A 21,732-nucleotide genomic window follows, 5' to 3' on the forward strand; every position below is an offset into this window, starting at 1 on the left:
CAGGCCTGCGTTACGGCTCGGCGGTTCAGGTTTTCCGTTGTATTTCGGTTTTGGCGCTCTTAGGCCTGCGTTACGGCTCGGCGGTTAACGGTTTCCGATTTATTTCGGTTTGGGCGCTCTCATGCCTGCGTTACGGCTCGGCGGTTCAGGTTTTCCATTTTATTTCGGTTTTGGCGCTCTCAGGCCTGCGTTACGGCTCGGCGGTTCAGGGTTTCCGTTTTATTTCGGTTTGGGCGCTCGCACGCCTGCGTCATGGCTTGGCGGTTAACGGTTTCCAATTTATTTCAGTTTGGGCACTCTCACGCCTGCGTTCTGGCTCGGCGGTTAACGGTTTCCGATTTATTTCGGTTTGGGCGCTCTCATGCCTGCGTTCCGGCTCGGCGGTTCAGGTTTTCCGTTTTATTTCGGTTTTGGCGCTCTCAGGCCTGCGTTACGGCTCGGCGGTTCAGGGTTTCCGTTTGATTTCAGTTTGGGCGCTCGCACGCCTGCGTTACGGTTCGGCGGTTCAGGGTTTCCGTTTTATTTTGGTTTGGCTGCTCTCACACCTGCGTTATAGCTCGGCGGTTCAGGGTTTCCGTTTTATTTCGGTTTGGGCGCTCTCACGCCTGCGTTACGGCTCGGCGGTTCAGGGTTTCCGTTTTATTTCGGCTTGGACGCTCTCATGCCTGCGTTACGGCTCGGCGGTTCAGGTTTTCCGTTTTATTTCGGTTTTGGCGCTCTCAGGCCTGCGTTACGGCTCGGCGGTTAACGGTTTCCAATTTATTTTAGTTTGGGCGCTCTCACGCCTGCGTTACGGCTCGGCGGTTCAGGGTTTACGTTTTATTTCGGTTTGGGTGCTCTCAGGCCTGCGTTACGGCTCGGCGGTTCAGGGTTTACGTTTTATTTCGGTTTGGGTTCTCTCACGCCTGCGTTACGGCTTGGCGGTTCGGGGTTTCCGTTTTATTTCGGCTTGGGTGCTCTCACGCCTGCGTTACGGCTCGGCGGTTCAGGGTTTCCGTTTTATTTCGGTTTGGGCGCTCTCACGCCTGCGTTACGGCTCGGCAGTTCAGGGTTTCCGTTTTATTTCGGTTTGGGTGCTCTCACGCCTGCGTTATGGCCTGGCGGTTCAGGGTTTCTGTTTTATTTCGGTTTGGGCGCTCTCACGCCTGCGTTACGGCTCGGCGGTTCAGGGTTTCCGTTTTATTTCGGTTTAGGAGCTCTCACGCCTGCGTTACGGCTCGGCGGTTCAGGGTTTCCGTTTTATTTCGGTTTGGGCGCTCTCATGCCTGCGTTACGGCTCGGCGGTTCAGGGTTTCCGTTTTATTTCGGCTCGGGCGCTCTCATGCCTGCGTTACGGCTCGGCGGTTCAGGGTTTCCTTTTTATTGCGGTTTGGGCGCTCTCACGCCTGCGTTACGGCTCGGCGGATCAGGGTTTCCATTTTATTTCGGTTTGGGCGCTCGCACGCCTGCGTTCCGGCTCGGCGGTTCAGGGTTTCCGTTTTATTTCGGTTTGGGCGCTCTCACGCCTGCGTTACGGCTTGGCGGTTCAGGGTTTCCATTTTATTTCGGTTTGGGCGCTCTCACGCCTGTGTTACGGCTCGGCGGTTCAGGGTTTCCGTTTTATTTCGGTTTAGGCGCTCTCACGCCTGCGTTACGGCTCGGCGGTTCAGGGTTTCCGTTTTATTTCGGTTTGGGCGCTCTCACGCCTGCGTTACGGCTCGGCGGTTCAGGGTTTTCCGTTGTATTTCGGTTTGGGCGCTCTCACGCCTGCGTTACGGCTCGGCGGTTCAGGGTTTCCGTTTTATTTCGGTTTGGACGCTCTCACGCCTGCGTTACGGCTCGGTGGTTCAGGGTTTCCGTTTTATTTCGGTTTAGGCGCTCTCACGCCTGCGTTACGGCTCGGCGGTTCAGGGTTTCCGTTTTATTTCGGTTCGGGCGCTCTCACGCCTGCGTTACGGCTCGGCGGTTCAGGGTTTCCGTTTTATTTCGGTTTGGGTGCTCTCACGCCTGCGTTACGGCTCGGTGGTTCAGGGTTTCCGTTTTATTTCGGTTTGGGCGCTCTCACGCCTGCGTTACGGCTCGGCGGTTCATGGTTTCCGTTTTATTTCGGTTTGGGCGCTCTCACGCCTGCGTTACGGCTCGGCGGTTCAGGGTTTCCGTTTTATTTCGGTTTGGGCGCTCTCACGCCTGTGTTACGGCTCGGCGGTTCAGGGTTTCCGTTTTATTTCGGTTTGGGCGCTCTCACGCCTGCGTTACGGCTCGGCGGATCAGGGTTTCCATTTTATTTCGGTTTGGGCGCTCGCACGCCTGCGTTATGGCTCGGCGGTTGAGGGTTTCCGTTTTATTTCGGTTTGGGCGCTCTCATGCCTGCGTTACGGCTCGGCGGTTCAGGGTTTCCGTTATATTTCGGTTTGGGCGCTCTCATGCCTGCGTTACGGCTCGGCGGTTCAGGGTTTCCGTTTTATTTCGGTTTGGGCGCTCTCACGCCTGCGTTACGGCTCGGCGGTTCAGGGTTTCCATTTTATTTCGGTTTGGGCGCTCTCACGCCTGCGTTACGGCTCGGTGGTTCAGGGTTTCCGTTATATTTCGGTTTGGGCGCTCTCACGCCTGCGTTACGGCTCGGCGCTTCATGGTTTCCGTTTTATTTCGGTTTGGGTGCTCTCACGCCTGCGTTACGGCTCGGCGGTTCAGGGTTTCCGTTTTATTTCGGTTTGGGCGCTCTTACGCCTGCGTTACGGCTCGGCGGTTCAGGGTTTCCGTTTTATTTCGGTTTTGGCGCTCTCACGCCTGCGTTACGGCTCGCTGGGTTTCTGTTTCTCTTCTCCGTTTTTGCAGAAGACAAACTGATATAAAATGCATCCGTTTTTTTCCACATTGATTTCAATGAGCTTTCAAAAAAAACGGAAAGCGAAAAAAAGAATTTGCTCACTTTCGTTTCTTCAGGTTTCTGTTTTTTTTTATGGGAAAACCAGTACCTTCAGCGTTATTTTTCTGTGCAAAAAACGTAAACCTGATAGGATGGAAGCGTAAACCTTTCTGTTCTTTTTTAAACCGCATTGAAGTCAATGAGGAAAAAAAACGGATCCGTTTGTCTGTTTTATCTCCGTTTCTCTCCGCCATGAACTAAGCAGAGAGACGCAGACCCTGATCGGACCCCAACGCCGAGTCACATGGGGGGAGATTGAGGCTGATGTTTTGTACCCCATGAATTGCGCCGTGTGAACAGGAGTAAATAAATCTGCACGGTTGCTTCCGGATTTGACACGGATTTTGATGAGGATTCCCAGCAAACCTCACCGCTTCAGTTGAAAGGCTGAAATCTGCCGCCGATTTGTGTCAGACAGCAAACGGTGAGGATTGTGACTGAGCTTTTGGCACCAAAAGCCGCAGCGCAAAATATGATGGTATTCTTAGCATGGATCCGCGCCCAAATGCGCCACGTGTGAATACGCTCCGAGTTCAGTGTCTGCGCAGCACCAGAGGGCCACAACCGCCATATCCTGGAAGAACCCCCATCTCAGCCGCCCACAACCGCCAATCACAGCGCGGCTCTTATGTTACCTCAGCAATGTAAGACATGAAAGCCGCGCTGTGATTGGTTGCTATGGGAACGCAGACAGTTTTCCCGCTCTTTCCTCGGCCATTATTCCCCAGAGGTGGGCGGGGCCTGCGGGTCAGCTCAGGCCTGCATGAAGGGGCGGAGCTGCCGCAGTTGTCTGCGTGAAACGTCAGAACGCAGCGCGCATTCTCACGTGACGAGGAACCAGCTGCGCTTCACGTGACCCCGGCTCCGCCCCCTCATCCCGCAGCCCGGTCATCCCGCGCTCTCGCCGTCAGGTAGGGTCACCTCAGACGCCCGTCCCGGGTCACCAGACACTCTGCCCTGTTCCCGGATGCCTTTGGCCCCGCCCTCCCCAGCCCCATAGCGCTGAGAGCGCAGCTGCTGGTCGGTGGAGGCCGCCTGTGGTGCCGCTCCGGCCTGGAGGCTGGCTGTGCGGTGGCGGCCTGGGCGCCGGGACGGTGCCGTGTGCGCTCGGTGCTTCCCGGGCTGGACGGGGGGAGTCTATACCTCACACAGTGGGGCACTACATGTCCCAGCATGGAGCCCCGCGGCTGTAGTACGTGTTGGGGCCTGTACACCCCTCTGTGGGAGTCGGCGGTGGTCGCGTCCTCCCAGCAGGGTCATGTGACTGGGAGCTGCTGTGTGGGCGCACGCGGGGGCCATGTGCTCTGCAGCAGAGCCTCTATGGGAGCTGCCATGTGATGCTGCTCACGTGGGGGGCACAGAGGGCAGGCTGTGGTGCCCTGTGGGGTGCTAGTCAGTGGACATGTGCCACCCAGCTGACTAATGACCCTGCCAGTGATGTGCTGCCCTGGAGTCACATGACCTGCGAACTGGTGCCGCTGCCAGCTGGTCTGCATACTTGTGGTGCCCGATATATACCTGTATACTGGGTGTGCGGCACCCCGCATGGGCGAGAACGGCATTTATATGGCGCCAACGCTTTCTGCAGCGCTGTACAACATACAGTGGTGGGGTCAGACGTTGCAGAAGGCTACAAAGACGTGGAAATACGCAGCGTCGTATGGAGTTCGTTCACAGCGGCCGAGTTCTCACGCAATTCTCAGTCACGTGGAAAAGATAATGCAGCGTGCCCGCCGCAGCGACATGCCCGCTGGAAGCGATGAGCGTGCGACAATATGCCCGCAACCTGCGCAATTATATACGTCTGTCTAATTGCATGTAAAGACTGCCAATTGGTCAAAAACCGCAAGGCAACTGTATCATGGCCCGGGGGCACACCGCCTACCCGCAGACCGAAATACGCATGGGCCGTTTATCATCTGTCCGTAGTCACATGGTCTGTTTGTATGTCCGCGTGTTTTATGTGTGGCGTGTGCGACTAGTTCGTGTTCACGGACCAAAATTGCCAATGGGAATAATGGGAGCATAAAGAAGGCAGTGAATGCGGGTGACATGTGTGTGCGGCGTCTCTCCAGCATGCGGCGCTGTTAGGCGGTGAGAAAATGACATCAGTTGGGTCGTCCTGCGTGTTTGTTTTCTTGCCCATGTGAAACATATGGTGACCACGGATGAAACGCGGCCGGTTAAAAAACGAAGAACTGCGAATACAGTAAGAATGCAGATGTGTTTAGTTTACGGACCGAAACGGCGAATGTTGGTATGAATGAGGCCTAAAACTAATAACAGTGCTGAGCAGAGGGCAGGGGCTGCCCACAAGAGCTCGCACTACTGAGCAGAGGGCGGGGGGCTGCCCACAAGAGCTTGCGCTACTGAGCCGAGGGCGGGGGGCTGCCCACAAGAGCTTGCGCTACTGAGCCGAGGGCGGGGGGCTGCCCACAAGAGCTTGCGCTACTGAGCCGAGGGCGGGGGGCTGCCCACAAGAGCTTGCGCTACTGAGCCGAGGGCGGGGGGCTGCCCACAAGAGCTTGCGCTACTGAGCCGAGGGCGGGGGGCTGCCCACAAGAGCTTGCGCTACTGAGCCGAGGGCGGGGGGCTGCCCACAAGAGCTTGCGCTACTGAGCCGAGGGCGGGGGGCTGCCCACAAGAGCTTGCGCTACTGAGCCGAGGGCGGGGGGCTGCCCACAAGAGCTTGCGCTACTGAGCCGAGGGCGGGGGGCTGCCCACAAGAGCTTGCGCTACTGAGCCGAGGGCGGGGGGCTGCCCACAAGAGCTTGCGCTACTGAGCCGAGGGCGGGGGGCTGCCCACAAGAGCTTGCGCTACTGAGCCGAGGGCGGGGGGCTGCCCACAAGAGCTCGCGCTACTGAGCCGAGGGCGGGGGGCTGCCCACAAGAGCTCGCGCTACTGAGCCGAGGGCGGGGGGCTGCCCACAAGAGCTCGCGCTACTGAGCCGAGGGCGGGGGGCTGCCCACAAGAGCTCGCGCTACTGAGCCGAGGGCGGGGGGCTGCCCACAAGAGCTCGCGCTACTGAGCCGAGGGCGGGGGGCTGCCCACAAGAGCTCGCGCTACTGAGCCGAGGGCGGGGGGCTGCCCACAAGAGCTTGCACTCTAGGTGGAGGTGCGGGGATCGGCCATCTTGTATAAACGGGGTAGTATACATAATGCGAGCCGCTCGCCCGCCGATGTCTACAGGGCTGCCTACGTGAGGAGGAGCGGGAAGAAGTGCGCTCCAACGCCGGGATTCACCGCCGAAAGTTCCCACGTGACTTTACCTCTAACACCTGCGCCTCTTATTACGCCGACGGCCTCGTGGCTCCGCCTGTGGGATTTGCCTGCCGCAATGAGCAAACTTCACATGTGGAAGCTAAAAAAAAGTATCAGCCCGTAATTACTTGTGTAATGCCGCCTTCGGGACGCGGGATCTGCAGGGGAATGGCTGCAGCGAAAACACATCAATCTACACCTTTTTTACCTTTTATTTAGGTTTTGGCGCGGATCCACACGGGGAATTGGCCGCCAATAAGCAACGTCTGCGTGCAAAATTCAGTTGAGAAGGATCGTGTTTTCACATCAGGAAGTGACGCCTCACTTGGCGCCGGGCAAATACCGCATACGATCGGGGGCGATGCGGGATGGGGGTAAACTGGCCGATTTTTTTTCACACGCATCGCAAACACACATCACAAACAAAACACGTTGTGCAGGCGTGTAAATCGGGCAGTTTACCCCCGCATCGCCCCCTATCATATGCGCCATTTGCCCGGTGCCAACTGAGGCATCACTTCTGATGTGGAAACACGATCTTTCTCAACTGAATTTTGCACGCGGATATTGCTCATTGACGGCCTATACCCCGTGTGGTTGCACGTCAAAACCAAAAAAAAGGTAAAAAGCTGTAGATTTTGATGTGTTTTCGCTGCAGCCATTCCCCTGCAGATCCCGTGCGTCCGCGCCCCGAGGGCGGCCTTATTGGCCGTCAATGAGCAAAATGTCCATTTTTCTCACGCAGAAATAAAAAGAACCTCAGTCCCGTGACGTTCCTTTAGTAAAACGCTTCGCAAACAGATCGCTCTCGCATGGCGTACAGCAGTCCCACGGTTTGAGGGTACCGGATTGTTCAAGAGCGCATTCCAGAGAACTGGTGCAGCTGGGAGAACGCCTGGCCGGCGGCTTCCATGCTGATTATGGTTCATTTTGAGTGATTTTTGGCCAATAGTTTCCCATGTAAAAGTTACACTTAAGTTACCTTTTACACGGAGCAACTCTTCAGATAGGTGCCAAAGCGCGCAAATGACAGACGGTCATCTGATCTGACTTTATGGCTAAAGAAACAAATTAAGTTTCCACTTTTTTTTTTTTAAAGAGTTTTTTTTTTTTTTCTCGTGCAAAATTAAAAAAAGGAAAAAAAAAAGTCTGGATTTCCTAAGTCTCCAGCTTCTAAGCAGACAGATGTGTCTCCATGGTAACAGACCACAAACACACCCTGTGTAGTCGGGTCCTGCAGTCATGTCCCCTCTTCTCACCAATTAGCAGGGGATACATGGTCAGCAGTGTGACAGTTTGTGGTCTGTCGCCATGGAGACGCACGGGTCTGTTCAGAAGCTGCGGATTGAAGGATCTGATTAAAAATGTATTTGTAGTTTGTTTTTTCTTCTAGAAGTAAAGGAGCGATAAAAGGCGTGTGGCTGGGTGTGGGGCTTGTCACGCCTGCAGGGACGGCTCTGGGACACTCGGCCGCGGCTCGCTTCCTGTTAGTCCTCCTGCGGCTCCTAGTGACCCGCAGTCTGACCGCATCCTGTTACTTTTACTGTTTTATATCACGAGCTCAGATTTCACTTTGGTTAAAACGCACTGAATGTCTAAAGAGTTTTCTACAATTTGCTCCTAGGAAAATGTGTCTGGTTTAGTAAATGTGAAGCACCGAGTTCTCAGGTCCACAACTATTATGGAGGGTAGAAGCTGCACCTTTGTATCTCCTCTTCACCTCCCATGCAAATCACCAGATTCCTGCACTGAAACCAGCAGAATAGTGAGTGCAGCTCTGGAGGATAAGTAATGTATGTACTCAGTGACTCCACCAGCAGAATAGTGAGTGCAGCTCTGGGGTATAATACAGGATGTAATGTGGGATCAGTACAGGATAAGTAATGTATGTACACAGTGACTCCACCAGCAGAATAGTGAGTGCAGCTCTGGAGTATAATACAGAATGTAACTCGGGGTCAGTACAGGATAAGTAATGTATGTACACAGTGACTCCACCAGCAGAATAGGGAGTGCAGCTCTGGAGTATACTACAGGATGTAACTCAGGGTCAGTACAGGATAAGTAATGTATGTACACAGTGACTCCACCAGCAGAATAGTGAGTGCAGCTCTGGAATATAATACAGGATGTAACTCAGGATCAGTACAGGATAAGTAATGTATGTACACAGTGACTCCACCAGCAGAATAGTGAGTGCAGCTCTGGAGTATAATACAGGATGTAACTCAGGAGCAGTACAGGATAAGTAATGTATGTACACAGTGACTCCACCAGCAGAATAGTGAGTGCAGCTCTGGAGTAAAATACAGGATGTAACTCAGGATCAATACAGGATAAGTAATGTATGTACATAGTGACTCCACCAGCAGAATAGTGAGTGCAGCTCTGCAGTATAATACAAGATGTAACTCATGTTCGTACAGGATAAGTAATGTATGTACACAGTGACTCCACCAGCAGAATAGTGAGTGCAGCTCAGGAGTATAATACAGGATATAACTCAGGATCAGTACAGGATAAGTAATGTATGTACACAGTGACTCCACCCGCAGAATAGTGAGTGCAGCTCTGCAGTATAATACAGGATGTAACTCAGGATAAGTAGTGTATGCACACAGTGACTCCACCAGCAGAATAGTGAGTGCAGCTCTGGAGTATAATACAGGATGAAAATCAGGTTAGTACAGGATAAGTAATGTATGTACACAGTGACTCCACCAGCAGAATAGTGAGTGCAGCTCTGGAGTAAAATACAGGATGGAACTCAGGTTAGTACAGGATAAGTAATGTATTGGTAAACTTGTCATGTAGCCTTTTTGTACAAGTGACCTGTTTGCTGACCAGCGGTGGTTATGATGTAACTATATAATGTTACTATTATAATTTAATCGGCTGCAGCTAAATGGGACTAAATTGTTTTCAGAGGAGTTTATAACTTAGTAAGGCCGCCTGCAGAGGCCTCCGTCTCACCCGCTCCCGGCGTCTTCCGTCTCTGACATGTGCCGGCCAGCGGCGCATGCGCAGAGCAGAACCAGCTCGTCACCGCTGACATTTCTGTGCGGGCCTCTGCCTCTGCACAGAACTAGAACATGCCGCAATTTATTTTCCGTGTGTTTTCACATGGACAAATTGCGTATGTGTGCATAGGATTGCGTTTTGCAATGCAATTCTATGCAGGCAGGCACAGGTGAAAATTCTGTGGGAAATCCCGCTGCAGAATTTCCATCCATGTGCTTGGGGGGGCGCTAAGGCATCCTGTCCATAGGTGATATGTCACTGTGTTATCTGCAGTCATAATCTGCCCACTGGTAACACAGTGAATGCTTTCCATAGGCTAACTATGGAAATTGCAGCCCGACGTCCACAAGCAGAGAATCATAATGATTCTCCCCTCGTGGGATTTAAACTGCAGCATGCTGCGATTTACCGCGATTCTGCGCTGTGAGCCCATCTATTAGATAGGATCATTGGGAAGACCTGTCAGTGCTCCCCCTTCCTCCCCTGCGGCGGAATATCGCTAGCAATATTCTGTCACGGCCGTAGACAGGCAGCCTGATGACGGTGCGCCATGCAGTTCTTCCAGCAACCAATGAAGTCTGCGGGGTTAGAGGGACTTGGTGCATTTTCTGGGCCTCTTGCTGGATAACCTTGTTACTGTCGAGTCCAATATACAAAGACCAGCTGATATACCCGGCTTCACCCGAGTTAGTTTGAGACAGGTGTTTACGTGTTGTTCACACAGAAAATTTTATGATGTGGTTACTTTAGAGGAACCGAGAAATAAAATATGTATACACTTATAAAGGAACTTTGGATTCTCCTCAGGCTGCATATACTGATGTCTGTCTGCAGAATGTGCCACCCCTTCCACTCTCCTCATTTAGGACATAAAGAATGGTCGCGCCAAATTTCACGCCTTTAGGACAGTGGGAAGTTACATTACGTGGGGTGCACTTACTTTTGCACTTGGCATTGAATTATCGAGTTGTGACCACTTTACTTTTCCTGTTTAGGACCTAAAGAATGCTCCTGCCAAATTTTGTTTGTATGACATCGGGAAGTTAGAGAATAAGTGCCGAGTCAGTCGGTGAGGGCTTTCACCTTTATATGTAGATATGAGGCACCAATGTCTGATGCGGGCTATGAACGGCTTTCACCGGTCTCCCAAGTATCCCTTGTTCTCATTGGCCATGTTCGATTTTCTTGAGGTGCTTATGTTAGGAAGTTTATGGCTACCTTATTTGGCACTGCGGGGTCCGACGGCTCAGGGGGGCTGCTTGCAGAGTCGCTGTATGTCAGATGCATTAGGACATTGAACAAGAGCCTTGCAGAAGTGTGTTTATCTCTAGTTGTCCTGCTTCTTGTCTGGGACCGTGGACTTGTGAGACAGGGCTGCGACCAGCATCGTCACTCAGCTTTCCTGGGGTCCTGACCGGTAATATCCCACAGTCCTGTGTAGGACTAGCAGAGTTGTGCGGATCTAGAGACGGATTCTGCAGTCCCTGGAAGACGCCAAAATACCAACTTAAAAAATGGATTTGCCAACTGTGACGTAACGGCCGGCGAATCGCAAACCGTCTTATAGACCTCGGTTCTGATAAGTTTCCCGACATCAGCGGGAGGGCTTATTCACACATGCCTCTGCACAGTGTATTGCGCATGCTGAATTTGCATGCCCTAAAAGCAACAAATAGAACCCATTGGTTTTATTGGGTTCGTTCACATGAGGGTATTCGGCGCATTTACTTCATTCACGCAAAAGAAGCGCAATGTTCTGTTTTTGCGTGAATTGCGTACAAAGGTAGCGCATGTTAAACTGTGTTCATTGCCCATTGATATCAGTGGGCGCGGGCTGGCATGGCTTCTTGCATGTGCACAGTCGTGTGCAAATACGCAGCGCAAATGTGCATGTAAACGCGTCTACGCCCCTGTTATGCCGGCCTAGCGCTGTAGCTAGACGTAGCCCGTTGGGCACACACGAGTGTTGAAGTCCCGTTCTGTATTGTACTGGCCCCGTCGGTCGGCCTTGCTTCGCACAGAAGCTTTAGTTACGGATTTCATGATTTCACGGTTTTGTCGCGTCGGCCTTAACTGATCGCTGCATACGTTGTTCTTAGGCTTTTGCTCAACACTTGCTGCTATTTTTGGGTGCGGAATCCGCAAATACATATAATTATGGAACTGGTTTTTCACAAGTCACCCGAGCGGAACCGTCCCGTAACCAGCCGCTGTTAACCCTCCGAGTACCAGGCTGCATTTACACTGGCGATTTTTCTCGCTCTATTTCTGTGCGTTTCGGGGGAAGAACCCGTCATCTTCAATGGGTCTATTTACACGTGAGATGGATTGTGGCAGGTTCTATGCAAGAATCGCCTATTACTTTCAACCTGCGATGTCCCCGTGGACAGTAGCGATCCTTCGCCGCAGCTTCCAGAAAACCTCACGTCGCATCACACTCGCGTGTACGCTGTTCTATGTGTCGCCAGCCCCATTGAAAAAATAATGGGAGATGCAATGTGAGGCGTTCCGAGGAAACGCCCAAAGATACGATATGCCACGATTTTCTTTTTTACCTGCACCACAATATGGTGTGCGAAAGAATAGCTCGTGTGTGACCCGCCCCCCCCCCTGGTAAAAGAATAGGGTTCTCAGGCCTTTATGCGAGTGCGATTTGTATGTTTACTGTTGGAGCAGCATGCGATTCTTGCACTCGCGCGGCGATGGGTTTTCCTCCCCTAATGCGTCATGCCGGCATGAACAATGGCGCATCTGCCAGTGCGATATCTGTCCCAGTTTCTTAAACGAATATCGCACTCGGCACCCTAAAGCCGCTGTCACACGGGTTTAAGCGAATTTAAGCCACGTATTTGCAAGCTGTGAGTTGCTTCTTTGCGCACACGTGGTTTACTGTACTTTTCGTGCACATTTGTGTGTGCAGACAAACGCCAGCACGGTCCCAGTCATTAAAACGGGTAATTACGTTCAATGTGCGATATTTTCATGTACTTCGGGACGCCTCGTCCATTGTTCTCAATCGGACCGTAAGACATCGCATGCCGTACGATGAGCCCTGCGAGTGGGAAGCGAAGTCAATGGGAAACGCTTGTGATCCTCTGATGGGCGTCAGGATCGCAATTTCACAGAAGTGATGTTAGACGTTTTTAAATGAAAACCGTTTTGCATTGGCGTGAAAAAACGCACAATATTGGACCGGGTTTTGCGGGCTGTTATTGCACTTGCCTGCGTGATTGCAGCCTTACGCCGGGCGAACACGAACAACCTCCCAGCACCGCGTGACGGCCGTATTCCTGCAATCAGTCTGCAGTAAATCTACATGTAAGAAAGGCCAAGGGGCGAAATCCGTGGCGCAAAAATCTGATGTGGATTTTCAACATAATCCAGAGTTTAAGTTCAGGGCCGACTCTCGGGTATCTGCGGATTTGCATCATTGAATGCCCGTTTACATCAGCCAGCGGGCGCTCAGTCTTTGGCCAGAATCCACAATTGGCGTCCGTACGGTGGACCCGTAGCAAAACGGTCTTCCGCCTTACAGAGAAAACCGATAATCCGCGTCGCCGGCCGCCTGCAGAATGTACTCTGTTCGTGTGAGCCCGGCCTTTAGGTGCGCTAAAGCGAGCGGCTCCGACAATTGAGGGTCTGTCGCCCACTTGCGTACCTTGTTAACCTGGGCTGACAGTGACCCATAATGGGTGGTTTGATTTACTGGTCACTGTTGGCTTGTGTGACGGCACCCTAACAAGCCCATCAGCTGACCAGAACGGGGTTGGAACATGTTGGTTTTTTAGCCTTTGAATAGAAGAAGCCGGTATTTTCCATTCATGGGCACCGAGCATCGGTCTTAAAAGGCGAAGAATTGAAACGCTTGATGTCACACAAGTGGGAGTTAGAAATGGAGAAATCTTTATCACTATCGCCCAGCAGCCGCGGCTTTTCTGTCGCGCTAATAGGAAGGTGCATCCGTGTGCAGACGTTCCCTTTAAGAACCACAGCTCCGACTGTCCACTTCTGCAGTAGGTGGTGAAGCTGCGATCTGGGACTGCAGCCGTTCTGAGAAGCGGCCATAATTGTGTTACGGTGCGGCTCGCAGGATGGGCTGCAGGCAGAAAATGCTTCATAAACAGGAAAATCGAATAGCAGCGCGTTTCGGAGCAGCAGTACAAGCAGTGATTAGAGGTGTAATGCGAGGAGGTCGTCCCTCCCGACACGCTGCAAACTAAGTTATGATGGAAGAAAGCTGTTCCCTTCACCCCAACAGGCCATTATCACTCTATACAGCACTCGTTAGACGGCTCCTAGCACCTTAACCCCTGCGTGACGTTACCAGCGCTGCAGGGGTTTCTGCCGTGTTATGCCCTGTTAGATGTTGGGCTCTGATGCGGATTAGCTGTCTGTCTCTGGGAAATGTTGGTGGTAATCAGTAAAGGGTCGTGTGGGGGCCCCCGGCCGCTGCGGGTCGTGTGGGGGCCCCCGGCCGCTGCGGGTCGTGTGGGGGCCCCCGGCCGCTGCGGGTCGTGTGGGGGCCCCCGGCCGCTGCGGGTCGTGTGGGGGCCCCCGGCCGCTGCGGGTCGTGTGGGGGCCCCCGGCCGCTGCGGGTCGTGTGGGGGGCCCCGGCCGCTGCGGGGTCACACTGACACATTTTACACTCTAGAAACTCTAGACATAATTGTTCGGGTCCAACGAGGATCAGAACGATTATCATTCAGTGTAAAGGCACGCCCCGACTGAATGATGAACGAGAGAAGAACACCTGGAACTAATTAGGTTAGTCTTTTAAATCGAGGGGGCAGCACCGGACGTCACAAGTGTGCCAGAGCTGAGGGGCAGGGGCTCTCGTGCCGGCGGCTCTTGGGCTCACTGCACTGCACAAGGGGGGACAGAGGGCCACATGCTGCAAGGGGGGGGATTTCACAGCAACTGGTGCTGGAGAGGGCGACGATACTGTAGAAAGAGGCCGTACTTACAGGGCGGCGCGGAGCTTCAGTGGCCCCTGAGACCGGAGACGGCTCATTACCTGTGGCAGTGCTGCTGTTGTCTATCAGTCCTCTCACAAACCTGCACTCGTACCTTGCTACAATGTATCGGTGTGAAGTTTGGGCTGGATACAATTGTTACAAACCCTCAGCTGTGAGAGAGATAAGGTCTGAACTGGAAACAGTTATACTTTCTTCACCAACATCGCAGCCGGCCGGTTGTCCCAGTCCACACCAGGGAGTCTGGTGACCACCGCAGCCCATTCCGCTGGCATCACTGTGGTGCCAGGAGTCCGGATGGGCGATGTTGCCTGTGGTTGGCAGTGGTCACTTGACTTTCCAACGAAGAGGCAAGGCTTGTTGTTTCAAATCGTTTCAATGTAATTTTTAAAAAGTCCATTTTTACCTGTACGCCCCCTTCGGGCCGCCTTCACGGGGGCGGATTTACAGCAGCAAAGCGGATGCGATATTGAGAGCCTCATCCAGACGCGGAAGAAAAAATGTGCACAAAACCCGAGCGGAAATCGACGTGTGCGGAATTTAAATCCACAGAATGTCCATCTTGGGCCGCTCTCACATGCGCTGGGCAAGGCGTTCTGCCACTTTTGTTTTGGTCTGCAGGTTCCTGCCTCTGACAGCAGGTTTTAGTGCACCCCATCGTTGGGCTTAGTGATGAGGTGATGTAAACACGGAAAAATAGAGCAGACTGCGCTCCAAAAATCGTGGTGTTGGAAAGTGCCGCATGTCTGCGAGGCCCCATTGAAATCAATGGGAGTGTTATACCGCAATTACCGCGGCGTTAAAAACCGGAGGTGTGAGACAGGCCTAAGGCACTATGTCCACTAGGAAATTCGGGCCCTCGTGGATTCTCTATATGAATCCCTCAGCGGGTCCCTCCTTTCCCGCAGACATGAGGCCTATAAATTGATAACACACACCTGTCCGGACGCTGCGGGTTCCCGTCCGTTACAGCCAGATCTTCTTTCCTTCTATCCGGGGGATGTGCTCCTCACACCGGCAGCGTGCTGCTCGCATGTGCCGTGCGTTTTTTTTTTTGAATCCCCGCTTTCCCCCAGCCCCACGGCAGAGCAGAAATTTAGCTGAGTGTGTGCTGTGGATACGGACAGCTTCCATAGGCCTCAATGGAAGCCTGCGGGAGCCGTCGGTGTGGGAAACCCGCAGAAAATGGAGCAGGCTGCAGGTGACTTCCCGCACGTGCGATCCGCGCGGCAGGGAAAAAGGACAGCCGCAGGTATTTACTTACCTGCGGGTGTCCAATGCATCCCTATGGGCGCGGATCAAGCGTGCAGGACACCCGCCCGGATTTGCTAAATCAATTTTCCTAGTGGACATGAGGCTTTAGGCTGTGAAATCCATGAGGGGGTGAAATTTGCACCAAAATCCACATTAAAACCGTGTCCAGATCCACAGTCCGCCCCGTGTGAACACGAATGAAGGCGTAGTTGACGTAGGCAGCAGATACCCGTGTATTTTCTGTGTATTGCATATTTTAATTTTAAAAAATATGCTTGTGTAACACATGGGACACACAGACTTCTGTGAGCGACCCTCAGACTAACAGTGGAGACATCAGTCTGCATGTGAGCTGCAGACACAAAACGGTTGTTTTATCTATTTTTTAAAATCGAGACTATTTGCAGAGTTGCATTGGAGCAAACGTTTCCGCGCCCCGACTAATGACCGCGGAGCCGATGCTGAACCTGCATGCTTCTCCAGGACCGGCTGCTGATGACAGGTGGTTGTGTTTTGCCCGCGCTCATGGCAGCGTCACCCCGTCAGCTGCTTCCTAAACCAACACCTTTTTGCCTTGCAACGATTCGATAAATACTAAAAACAAAGCAGCGCTGTAAACACTAGCTGAATATTCACCGACTGACGTCTTATTACAGGCCGCCGCGAGTCGTGACCTAACATTATAATATGATGGGGGTCCCACTTCCGATGCCCCCGCTGATCCAAAGATTCACAGGATGTAAGTGTCCGATCCAGATCTGACCCCTGACCCCGCTCTATACGGCAGTCATGAGTACACGATTTCCATAAAGGGGTTGTCTGAGACTTTTTTTTTCTCCCCCCCCCCCCCCCCCCCTCACAGTGATGCTGCGAGGAAAAAAATCGTACCAGGTGTTATCTTTTGGCGTTACCGCAGAGCACCTCGCCCATTGTTTTCAATGGGACCTTTAGGCCTCCGGATTCTGCAGCAAATGCCACCTGTAGCATGCTATGGAAAAGGGATTCTTCATGCGCACAAGCAGAAACCAATTGTGGCTTCCGCTCATGGATGGAAAAATCCCAGCATGCTCCATTTTCCTGTGGCTTCCGCACAGACTGCTTCTATTGAAGTCAATGGAAGCCGGATGGGCCGCGGATTCCGCGGGAAAAGTAGGAGTTTAAGAAAATATATATCTGTACTGCGCATGTCGGGTGGCGAGCCGTGGGGACCAACCACAGTGCAGATTCAAGATTCAGAAAGCGGGTATGTGCGAACGGCGGATGCCGGATTCTGCATATGGAGCCCGGCTCTGCTGTGTGCATGCAGCCTAAAAAACATTGAAATCAATGGGAAACCCTTGTAATCCTCTGGTGTGCATAAATCCCACCTGAGGATCGCCGATCACAGAAGCTGTGACTGTAGCCTCAAGTCCTAACAGACCGGCCCTTTAGGAATAAAAGTTTTATTGGGGACCAATATGTGGATAAGCCCTTCTCAGAATAGGTCATCAATATCCGATTGGTGGGGGTCAGCCGCTCGGGACCTCCACTTGTTTTGAAGAGGCTGCGGCTGCTTCCCTCCATGTTGGGTGCAGCGCTGTACGGTTTGCAGCAGCAGTGCCTGATCTAGCAGCTCGGTCCCCTTTACTTCAATGGGACTGAATTGTGCTCGGGCCATGTGGAGAATCATTGTGACTTCACAGACCTGAAACGCCACCGCAGCTCTCCCCCAGGTGCCGCGGCCTCTGCAGACCGCTGATCGTGACGGACCGCCACCGTCCATATTGATGAACTATCAAGAGGAGGCGCCATCAGTATCTTGGATCTCGTTAACATCAGCTAATTTTCACAAAGACTAAAATGCCATCCGGTAACTGAGCAGTCCCCTTTATAGCCAATGGGGTCTGTTCGGCGCTGTTGGGTTCCATCATAAGACAGATCTGTGTGGCTGCGGGTTGCAGTTCTGCTCCTCAAATGGAGACGGAAGACTGAAACCTCTCCTGCTGATGTGCGCAAGGTCTTAATTAAGCAAAACCTCGTTGGGCTGCGTTCACTTGCTGCAGATTTGTTGCGTTGCTTCCTCCGTCGATCTCCAGGTTAGTTCCAGTCCAGTTACAGCGGAGAATCCGCAGCGGGTTTTCCCCTCTGCATGGCAACAGGATTTGCTTTAATTTCCTTCGCTTTAATTGTAAACGTTTCTGCTGCGTTTTTTCCGTGGCGTTTCCACAATATGTGAGCGCACCCTAAGGGGCTAACCAGCGTCTTTTATAACATCTGTTTTCGTGTGGACGTGTGCGGTGGCCTGACCGCGGGTCTCCAAGCCCGAACTCGAAACATATGTGCGGCAGGCCGGGACAGTTCCGAAATCCGTAAAACACAGCGTGGGGAACCCGTAAGAACAGCAACGCAGGCGAGGTGGCCAATGCCATAATGTGCAGCAGTCTGTCGGAAGCACACCTGGTGCCATCAGCTGCTTACCCTAGGTGCTGCTTTCTGAAGGGGGTTTTGTATGAAGGTACAACCCATGTAGTTCCTGTCACATGATTAGGTGGATGTGGTGATATTTAGTGTTGTCGGACGTTATAAAGGCTGAGCATGTTGTGCAACTGACTCTTCGGATAGGAAGTCACCGGTTTAGGTATTTGTTTCTTTGGAGTCGTGTGATTCAGTTCTGCACTTGACTGTCACGGAGTTACATTAGTGCGACAATTTATCTCTAACTGCTGCGTCGTCTCCGGTGTCACTTTATTATTGTTTTTCTTTATTATTATGCTTGAATGATGTTACTATAACAACCGGATGATTCATGTCATTACATCCACAAGCCACAGCGCATCTATAGAAAAAAGCAAGAGCATCAAAGTCCTCAGCGAGGAGTTCATAAGATGCCACCTCTCACTGTTAGGATTATAAGCCCATGTGACACATACTTAAAGGGGTTGAAAACTGATAGTAGATTTGTGAAGGTGTGCCACCCAGGAACCCCCGGTGATCGGCTTTTCTCTGGAGTGATGTGCTTGTGTATTGAGATGATTTCTGCAGGAAGCAAACAGCTCTGTTCTGACTGCAGTGGCCAGACTTGGTATTACTGGCTAAATTCCCATTCATTTCAATCCCTGCAAGTACCAAGCCTGGCCACTGCATTGAGAACGGAGCTGTCTGCTTCCTGCATTAGCCCAGAGAACAGCCAATTGCAGGGTTATTTATGACGTATTCTGAGGATAGATCATCAATAGCTTACAACTGGACAAGCCCTTTAAGCTTGTCATCTTGGACCCTAGATAAAGGAGAAATAGAGAGGGGGTAGATGTAGATTTCCTATCAAATGGTCTGTTGGTAGTTGTTTAAAGGGAGCTGTGTAAACAAAGCTTAAAGGGGTCCTTTGGTTGAGAAAACCCATTTTCTTACACCCCATTAGTGCGTTCTGTGTTAAGAGGGGGTCTTCAATTCAGGATCCTCATCTCTTGGCCAAAGTGAAGAGCAGTTTCTGAAGAGTGCTGTGGAGGTCCGCTCATGTATTACACAGACATCCCATTTATGTGAGTGGGCACTGTGTAATGCTTCATTTCCCCTTTGGGGGCACTGCAGGGAGGTTCAACACTTAAAGGGGTTTTCTGGGCAAAAACCTTTGACTAATCAATGGGAGCTGAAGCCCCTATTACACTTCTGTTACTTCCGCCTTCGACATTGGTGAGGACCTCAGAAGTGTAATAGTAGCTCCAGCTCCCATTGACTTCAATGGGGGTGAAGCTAGCTAGGGCACTTCTAGCTGGGTGATCAGCGCATCGCTGGGGATTGGTCATCAATTGTTTTTGCCTGGAAAACCCCTTTAATGTCAGACTTTCCCACATATTGCAGCGGCTCTCTGGGGGTTTCCAATAGGGGAACGCTTCTCTATCAGCCTAGTGTTGAGGAATTGTTCAAAGCGGGGAACCCTCATTAAAGGGGATTATCCAGACCTTAAAGGGGTTGTCTCAGGATAGGTCATCAGCAGTTGAGGAACTGTTTGCTGGGCCTGCTGTCATTGCGGACACAGCTAGAAGCAGATGGTGCTGTGCGTAGTGTAGTGGCCGGGGCTGGTATTGAAGTCAGGGGTAGCTGTTCCTACAACACCGGATTGGGCGACTGCGTCTTGGACATAGCCGTCTGCTCTCGGCTCTGTCAGCGATGACAGCTGATCGGCAGGGATCCCAGGTGACGGACTCTGCTGTTAACTATGGATGACGTATCCTGAGAGATCAGTAATGGAAAAGTCTCGAAGACCCCTTTAAATGACTGCCTGCCTTTATTGCTGGTGGTCCAGGTTCTATGACCCTCACCGATTGGCAGAACAAAGTAGAAGCACTCATCTGAGCGCTATAAGCTAGCTGTGGACGGGCCCATGGACTTCCTTCTGCGTCCGTCTTCAGCTAGCTAGCGGTGGGGGTCTCGGCAACCGGACCCCCGTCAGGCAACGTAGGGGGGGGGGGGGGGGGGGGTCAGTCAGCAGCCTCAACAGCCAGCTTTTTGCAGGGCGTGTGGTAGTCGTGGGGCCCTATGACCTGCGGGGCTTGTACTGCAGCTCCATCCCTCCTGTGCTCTTACTGATGGATTGAGATGGTCCGTCCGCTCCTCAGCGTCTCACAAATTCCAATACTGGTTAATAGTCAACGCTTTTTTTCCATCTTTGCTGGAGTTTTTCTGAGAATGTAACTCCTCAGTAATGAGGGCAGCGGCGCCGTGTAACGTCCACTTCTACATCCGCTGTTTGCGCAGCTGAGTTTACTTTATGTCGAACAGCCCCATCTGCAAGAGCCGTTCTTCTCCGGGGCGACTTGTAGATGACGGCGACAGCTGAGCAGATTAACTATTGAAGGCATTGGAGTCGTTAATTCGTTGCCCTATATATGATCCTGTCGCCGTTGCGAGGCAGAGAACCGCCACATGGCCAGATAGTGTGTAGGGCAGGGGGGCGGCCCACATTAGGGTCACCTTCAAGGGGCCGTTTGTAATTGTCTATGGGAGTGTAAAAAAGCAGTGAAAAGGAAGGCTACCTGCTCAGTCACTGCATGCTACCAGGACGCAGCGGGGCAAAAAGTGAAAGTGGTGGGTTTTTTTCACAGTCCAAAATGGCATAGTCCCATGTAAATGGGGCTGCAGACTACTGATGTCCTATGCCGGCTCTGTTTGGTTAGTAGGGCTAGCATGAAGTGCCTCGGACTACTAATGCATAGTGCGGGTTAGCTAGAAGAGTGCCCGTCTTGGGAGACCAAAATTGGGGCCTAGGAAGGTGTGGAGCCGAGGGCGATGGCGCACATGATCAACAGACCCCCTTGAGGATTACATAAGCTCTAGTTAAAGGTCATACCTGGCAGTAATGACACACTGGTATGTCCGGTCCACCATAGACCGATTCTGTCTGCTCGGTCTGTTACAGGAGGGTCTGAATATGGGCCCCTCCTGCCTTCCATTAGCCTACAGTTCTCTAATAAGTGGTCTACATGACTAGTCTTCAGTGTTTCACAGCCCAATATCGCACTCGCCCGTATGAAATCAGTGGAGTCGTAGGTGTCAATCATCGTCACTAGATGGTCTAGCACTGGTTGAAGCCAATGCGAATTGAGCCTCTTGCACCACTCGTCTGTTGGCTCCTATTGGCGTAATAAGTTGCATGACTTGAGTGCCTTGGAGGTTGCTTGTACCACTGGTGTGGTGGCGCCCTGTGTCGGACCACTGGTGTGGTGGCGCCCTGTGTCGGACCACTGGTGTGGTGGCGCCCTGTGTCGGACCACTGGTGTGGTGGCGCCCTGTGTCGGACCACTGGTGTGGTGGCGCCCTGTGTCGGACCACTGGTGTGGTGGCGCCCTGTGTCGGACCACTGGTGTGGTGGCGCCCTGTGTCGGACCACTGGTGTGGTGGCGCCCTGTGTCGGACCACCCCAGGTGGTGTGGTGGCGCCATGACCAAGCAACGGGCACCCAGAGTAGTTACTGTTACCCAGACTCCATCTTGCAGAGTAGCATAACATCTTCTACTTCTGTATCTTCCACTATTTACAGCATGGAATTTCTTTGAAAGTGGAGCCGTTGAGTCAAAACATTGGCAGGTTAACTCATTAAAGTAATTAGCAATTTAGTCAAATTAGGGGCACTTTACAGACAATCTGTCATCAGAATTCTCTATAATCAACGGGACGCTAAAAGACTGAAAAACCAGCGATGTGACTGCGTCTGTCGGAAACGTTCAGGTGAGACAATTACCTGCGCAGAGCAGAAGACGGGTCCCGATGGCTCCCGTAGGGGTATGGATTTAGGGAGTCACAGGTGATCACGTTCCTCCAGACCTCCGCCTTGTGTAGAC

At 52.3% G+C, this 21,732-nt stretch overlaps 1 protein-coding gene across 3 annotated transcripts in view; it reads left to right on the forward strand.

The window, feature by feature from the left end:
• Positions 1-3,719: 3,719 nt before the first annotated feature.
• Positions 3,720-21,732, forward strand: part of TSNARE1 (t-SNARE domain containing 1) — a 278,259-nt gene continuing 260,246 nt past the window's right edge. For all 3 annotated transcript variants that reach the window (XM_066578729.1, XM_066578728.1, XM_066578730.1), the window contains exon 1: positions 3,720-3,816. The gene's annotated coding sequence lies outside the window, so the exon portion shown is untranslated. The remainder of the gene's footprint in view (positions 3,817-21,732) is intronic.

The sequence above is a fragment of the Eleutherodactylus coqui genome, chromosome 9 (genome assembly GCF_035609145.1).
Source record: "Eleutherodactylus coqui strain aEleCoq1 chromosome 9, aEleCoq1.hap1, whole genome shotgun sequence".
Taxonomy (NCBI): Eukaryota; Metazoa; Chordata; class Amphibia; order Anura; family Eleutherodactylidae; genus Eleutherodactylus; species Eleutherodactylus coqui.